Source organism: Lynx rufus, unplaced genomic scaffold, assembly GCF_022079265.1.
Source record: "Lynx rufus isolate CCGP_SWC_20201006 ecotype Redwood Valley unplaced genomic scaffold, mLynRuf1.p SCAF_3, whole genome shotgun sequence".
NCBI classification, from domain to species: Eukaryota; Metazoa; Chordata; class Mammalia; order Carnivora; family Felidae; genus Lynx; species Lynx rufus.
In genome coordinates, this window is record NW_025814845.1 from 47,993,753 (window position 1) to 48,000,807 (window position 7,055).

Genomic DNA, 7,055 nt, shown 5'->3' on the forward strand with positions numbered 1-7,055 from the left:
TCTACTCATGAGGCTTTGCTCTTGTCATGACTCCCTGTAATCATCTGTGTGTCTGTGCAATCTCAGGTGTAACAGTTTGCCCTGTGCCCTCCATTTTCTTACAGAATTAAGAAAACTTTTTGATAGTTCATTCTGTTTAGCTCTTACTAGTTAGGATGTGGTAGTGACTTCTAAGCTCCTTCCATGAAGAATTTGGAAACATTTTCTTCCCCTCCTCCTCCTTCTATAGATGTAGTGCCTAAACCCACCCAACTGTATTCTTTTTTTGTGTGTGTATTTATTTATTTATTTTTATAATTTAACTTTATTTTTTATTTAATTATTTATTTATTTATTTATTTTGAAATTTACATCCAAATTAGTATATAGTGAAGCAATGATTTCAGGAGTAGATTCCTTAATGCCCCTTACCCATTTAGCCCATCCACCCTCCCACAACCCCTCCAGCAACCTTCAGTTTGTTCTCCATATTTATGAGTCTCTTTTGTTTTATCCCCTCCCTGTTTTTATATTATTTTTGTTTCCCTTCCCTTATGTTCATCCGTTTTGTCTCTTAAATGACCCAGCAATTGCACTACTAGGCATTTATCCAAGGAATACAGGTGTGCTGTTTCGAAGGGACACATGCACCCACATGTTTATAGCAGCACTATCAGCAATAGCCAAAATATGGAAAGACCCCAAATGTCCATCAATGGATGAATGGATAAAGAAAATGTGGTATATATATGCAATGGAGTATTACTCGGCAATCAAAAAGAATGAAACCTTGCCATTTGCAACTACGTGGATGGAACTGGAGGGTATTATGCTAAGTGAAATTAGTCAGTCAGAGAAAGACAAAAATCATATGACTTCCAACTGTATTCTTTTACAGTTCTATAGGTCACACATATGATACTGGTCTCATTGGGCTCAATTCAAAGTGTTGATGAGACTGTTTTCCTTTCTGGAATTTCTAGAAGAGAATCTGTTTTCTGGCTTATTTACCTTGATGGCAGAATTTAGTTTTTTTTGTGGTTGTAGGACTGAGAGTTCTTAGCTTCCAGATGCTGCCTGCAATCTTTGGTTCTATCTTTAAAGGTAGCAATGTTGGGTTGAGTCCCTCTCAGACTGAATCACTTCTATCTCTTTCTTCTTATCATCACATTTCTTTAACATTTTGCCTTTTTTCCCCTCTCTTTATGAGACAGTGATTAGATTGGGCCCACCCAGATAATTCAGAATAACCTCCTTATTATATTAGGTCAACACAGATAATACAGGATAATTTTCCTATTTTAAGATTCTTAACCTTAAACACAACTGCAAAATACCTTTTACCAAATAAAGTAATATATTCACAGTCCCTGGTAATTAAAACATGGTGATCTTTAGGGGAACATTATTCTGCCTATTTATTTCCTAAATTATTATAGTAAGACTGGAAATCTAGTAGAGTTAATTCTTCTATTTTTCATTATTAGAAAGTTCTTTCCTGTTCTTAAATTGTAAAATAAATTTGTTTAGTTCTATAAAAAAATATGCTGGTCTTTTGTTTGGGATTACATTAAATCTATAGGTCAATTTTAGAAGAATTGGTATTTTACCCTGTTGATTCATAATCATAAACATATTTTTTTTATCTTTTCCAGGCTTTTTTAAATTTTTTCTTTAGTTACTCTGAACAAAGTTTCTAGTTGCCTTTAGAGATTGTGTTTTGTTTAATTTATTCCTAAGGATTTCATATATTTTTATTCCATTGTACAATATTTTTTTCAATAAATTAGTTTTAACTCTGATTTCATACTGAAGATCTGTAAACTGTCATTAAAGGTTACTGTCATTCCAGTTGAAAAACTCTTTGTTTTCTTAGTGCATTTATATATACAGCTTTACCTAACCTATTTGGGGACTTTACTGTCTTTTTCATTAGGTTAATAGCTCAATGATATTGCTTTACATGAGTATTTAACCAAATTATGTCTCTAGTTTCCTGAAATCAGGAATACAATATGTTCAAGGTGATTTCAGTGACAGGTTTATGTACTAAGAATATCATTCTAGGTCCATAATTTAATGAGTAGATTATAAGGAAGAGGGCCCATCATGAAAAATGTGACATCATCACCACTATTACTACCCCGATGTAAGTATTCATTTTAAATTTTATGTATGTATGTATGTATGTATGTATTTAGGCTAGGTACAGTGTAATTTATTGTTGGTACATACAAGATAGGGCTCTCCAAACCCCTCCCCTTCTTTAGGGAGACTGGGATGGAAACTATAGAGGTCAGGATATTTTCAGTGTATTGAATGAGTTGAGGCAAGGATTCCATAGCAGCTGAGGGTCTCTCTCTTCTTCTTGCTCTCAGTGAGGCTGGTGGTCTAGGGGTTTCTTACTCTTTGGAGGCCATGTTGACAATAAGGTTCACCATCCGGTTGCTGTAACCAAATGCATTGTCATGATAGGAAATGAGCTTGACAGTGTGGTCATTGAGAGCAATGCCAGCCCCAGTGTCGAAGGTGGAAGAGGGGGTGTCACTGTTAAACTCTCAAAGAGAACCTGGTCTTTGGTGTAGCCCAGGATGCTCTTGAGGAGGCCCTCCAATACCTGCTTCACCACTTTCTTGATGTCATCGGATTTAGCAACTTTCTCCAGACAGCAGGTCAGATCCACAACTGAGATATTGGGGGTGGGTACAGGGAAGGCCATGCCATTGAGCTTCCCATTCAGCTTAGGAATGACCTTGCCTACAGCCTTGATGACACCAGCAGAACCAGGGATTGTGTTCTGGGCAGCCTCTCAACCATCACGCCACAGCATCCCAAAGGGGCCATCCATGGTCTTCTAGGTGGCAGTAATGGCATGGACTGTGGTCATGAGTCCATCCACAATGCCAAATTTGTCATGTATGTCCTTGGCCAGAGGGGCCAAGCAGTTGGTGGCGCAGGAGAGATTCTTCACAATCTTGAGGGAGCTGTCAGAATTCTCATGGTTCATGCCCATTACAAACAGTGCATCAGCCAAAGAGGCAGAGATGATGGCCCTCTTGACCCCACCCTCAAGTGAGCCCCAGCTTGTTCTATAGTGGTGAAGACCCCAGTAGACTCCACATCATACTCAGCACCAGTATCACCTCATTAAACATTGGCTCAATTTTGCTTTTGGGAGATGCTAATGGGTTTTCCATTGATGACAAATTCCCCCTTTCCAGCCTTGACTATGCTGTTGTATTTGCCACTGGTGAAATCATACCGGAATATGTAATCATGATGTTCAGATCAAGAAAGGGTCATTCATGGTGACAATGTCCAACTTGCCAGAATTAAAAGCAGCCTTGGTGACCAGGCTCTCAATATGGCCAAATCCATTTACTCTGACCTTTACCATCTTGTCTCAGGGATATGACTGGCACTGCACCAGATGCTGCTGTCTGTCAAACAGGGAGGAGCAGAGAGACTCATTTCAAATTTTAATTAATACTCCAGTCTCTAAGCATTACATTTCTGTCTAAAATAACTAACATCTTTCTAAATAATGAGGCTGTTCAAGTGGTTTCAAATTTTCATGACAAATACAGTAAAATCTATTTTCTTAAGTTAGTCATTTAAGATTAAGAAAATATATAGCTTTAGGGGTGCCTGAGTGGTTCAGTCCGGTAAGTGTTTGACTTTTGCTCAGGTCATGATCTCATGGCTCCTGAGTTGCAGCCCACCTCCGGCTTTGAGCTGTCAGCACCTGCTTTGGATTCTTTGTTTCCCTCTCTCTCTCTGCACCTCCCACCCTCCCCTGCATGCTCATGCACACACAAGCTTGCTCTCCTCTCTCTTCCTCTCTCAAAAATAAACTTTAAAACAATTTTTCAAAAAGGAAAATATATGACTTTAAACATTTCTCACAGTTCTCTTTCACCAACTTTTTCTTATCCGTGGATCTTCTCAAGACACTAAACTTCCATTCAAAACAATCTCCTATGAAATCCTCTAATAATCGAGTAACTTCTTGCCTATATGACTTTTCTATGTTATTTACTTTAGCTAGAATCCTTTGGTCATTCAGCAAAATCTCAAAGAATCTTCAATGTCTCATTAAGTGCATCCTCCTTTACTCACCTCTACAGTCAGAATGAAGCAATTCTGTTTTGTACTCCCTCTCAACCTAATTTTGGCTTTAGTTTGTTAAAACTGTAAACTTCTTAAGGATGAAGATTGTTTCTTACTCAACTTTTCATTCTCTGGGAACAGCAGGTATGCCTTGTGTGTGGTAGGAATTCACTTTTCTTTTTTTTAAACAAATCAAGCTTTATGTGTATAACATACATTGATTTATAAATTTGGATATGTTTAGCTGAACGCAAGAAATTAAAATGTCTAAATGGTTGTTTTAGATTTCAGTGATCATAGTTATCATATATAAACTAGACATAGATCAACTTCTATGTTATGTTCAATAAAACAATCTGTGCCTTTTATTCTCATGTCTTTGAACTTGAATTCTGTCAGATTTCAGAGAATAAAGAGATTTAGATCTGTCGGTTCTGGGACCTCTATGAAACATTTGTTTCTCTAAGAAATATGTCTGTGGTTTAGCTGAAGCTAATCTCTCCAGGCCTAAAAAGTACACTGAGCCAGTTTGAAAGGGTCAGGGATAAGAAGTGTAGCCATCCTAACTCCAATATTTGATGAAGAGTCCTAAATAGAGATGCCCCCCATCAGTTTTAAGTGTTCCTTTTCCCCTGCATTATGTAAATGCAAAGCACATCCCAGTGTGGTATCTTTTCAAAGTGAAGAGAATGCATATCTGAGATACATCACTACGCTAAAAAGAAATAAAATAAATTCCATGGAATCCAAGGAGAGTACAGGTCTTATATCCTACAGATGAGTTGGAAAGGTAGATAAACATGAATTTCTGCATTTGAATATCTGAAGCCTTTTATAACATTATATCTTGCTCTCAACACCCAGTTCTTTTTTTGAAAATACTTCTAATATTTTATTTAACAAAAATGTACTCTTAACAACTATATTGCTAAGAGAGATTGGCATGTTAAATTGTATTTCCAAAAATAATTTCGTAGAGAGAAATAAGTTGCAAAAGGCAATTCAGTGAACTGGTAAAATGTTTGGAAATACCTAGTAATGTTGCATAAGTGGCTATTGTTAATTCTAATGGAATTAGTTTCCAATGTAATTCTACTTTGGAATCCAATTCCAAAGTAGATTAATATACTTTATTTTTCCCTTCTTTTGGAAATGTTATCATTCTGGTGTTTGCTGTTTATAAATGTTGGAATAGGGGCATTTTTTTCTGTTTCTTCTATTTTGGGCAATATTCATGGAAACTATATATTTACCTCTTTAGTTTGGAATCAGGAATTATCTAATTTATTATGTTTATTAGAAAGCAATTACTTTTGAATTCATATCACATATCAGGCAGTATTCTAAATTTTTTGACACATTAGTGAACAACAAAAACAAAAAAAACAGCAAAGTAAATTTAATTACTTGTAATCTACAGTCTAGGAAGGAAATATAGATAAAAATCAATAAATATAATAAATAGGTATATTGTATGTTAAAAGGAGATTATTGCTATAAAAAAAGAAAAATAATAGACCAACTTAAGAGGGATAATAGATACCAAGGGTGGTAAAGTATAATACCCACCCTTAATGTCCAATAATTATGAAAGTGAGTTTTTTAATTCAGGGTAAGCACTGATAAGGTAAGTTTTGAGCAAAATATTGAACAATGTGATTGATTTGTTCATGTTGGTTTATGGGAAAAACCTGATAAAGGGGATTTCATGGCATCACACAACTTGCTATTTAAAAAACTATATATTTGAAGGGAAGTGTGTTGCTTATGACAAAACAAGACTCTAAAGTGAAGCTCCTGTATTTTCTATCTTGAGAGTATAGTAAGTACCAGGAGATTTGCTTGGATTCTACTTTCCAATCTCATAAGGTAAATATTACTATTCAAGGTAGATATTACTATTCTTTCTTAAAGATGAGAAAATTAGTTTTAGAGAAACTTAAAACAGTTTAATCACTCATTACTAGTAAGTATTGGGACTAGGATTCCAATAAATTCGTGTGTGTGTGTGTGTGTGTGTGTGAGTTCATTTAAACATTAACAGTCTTTTTGTTACGCAAACTTTTATTTATATAAAATCCCATGAATATAGCTTGTTTTTCTGACCGCTGGTTGTAAGTTTTTGCATGACAAGTTCACATTCTGTTTTTAGTAGTTTTAAAATTCATTAATGGGAAGCTAGCCAATGGAATTTTACTTATATCATCTTGTATAATTAGAGTTCAGAGTCATTGTTATTTATTTCCGTACCTATATGAATTAAAATATGCCATAGCTTTGAAACAAAATCTTATATTTGCATCTCTGTGTATTTTAACTTGGTAAGACTGAAAACGTTAATACATTTGATCATGTTAGTCATTTTGGTAATTTACTTGAAACCAATTACCATGTTATGTTTTCCAGTTGCCTATAGTTAGAGAAAATCTGAGGTGTTTCCAATTTGTACAGTTAATTGATCACCTATAATACATTGGGGTATAGGTCCCTTCAGTTTGGTCCATGCAAGCCATTCCCGTCCTCTCAATTTATTTTTATACACTATATAAATGGTGTATTTTACATGGTTGTGCTTTGATTCTACTTCAAGTTCTTTGTATTTTAACTTTCCCAGAGAGTAGTTGGTCCCCACTACAATAGATAGCTAATGGTATCTTTTAAGTAAATTTTATTTTAACCAGGTAAACTCCCAGAAATATGCAATCATATTTCTATCTTTGATAAAATTACATTTTACCATATAAAAAGCTAACTATAATATGTTTAGTATATATTTGTTTAGGCAGCAAAAATTTTCAGTTGTATCATATTCTTTTTATGTATAGTGGAACACAGATTCATTTAATATAAGTTGGATCTTTTGGGGATCTGGGGTAGAGGGAATGAAAGGAAATTTAAGCTGTCTTAATTAATATCATGAAGGATCCAATAACTCATGCTTTTTCAATTTTTTACTGGGTATCTTA

At 35.0% G+C, this 7,055-nt stretch overlaps 1 pseudogene; it reads right to left on the reverse strand.

The window, feature by feature from the left end:
* Nucleotides 1–2,381: 2,381 nt before the first annotated feature.
* On the reverse strand, nucleotides 2,382–3,376 carry LOC124520482 (glyceraldehyde-3-phosphate dehydrogenase-like; annotated as a pseudogene).
* Between the last annotated feature and the right edge of the window lie 3,679 nt (nucleotides 3,377–7,055).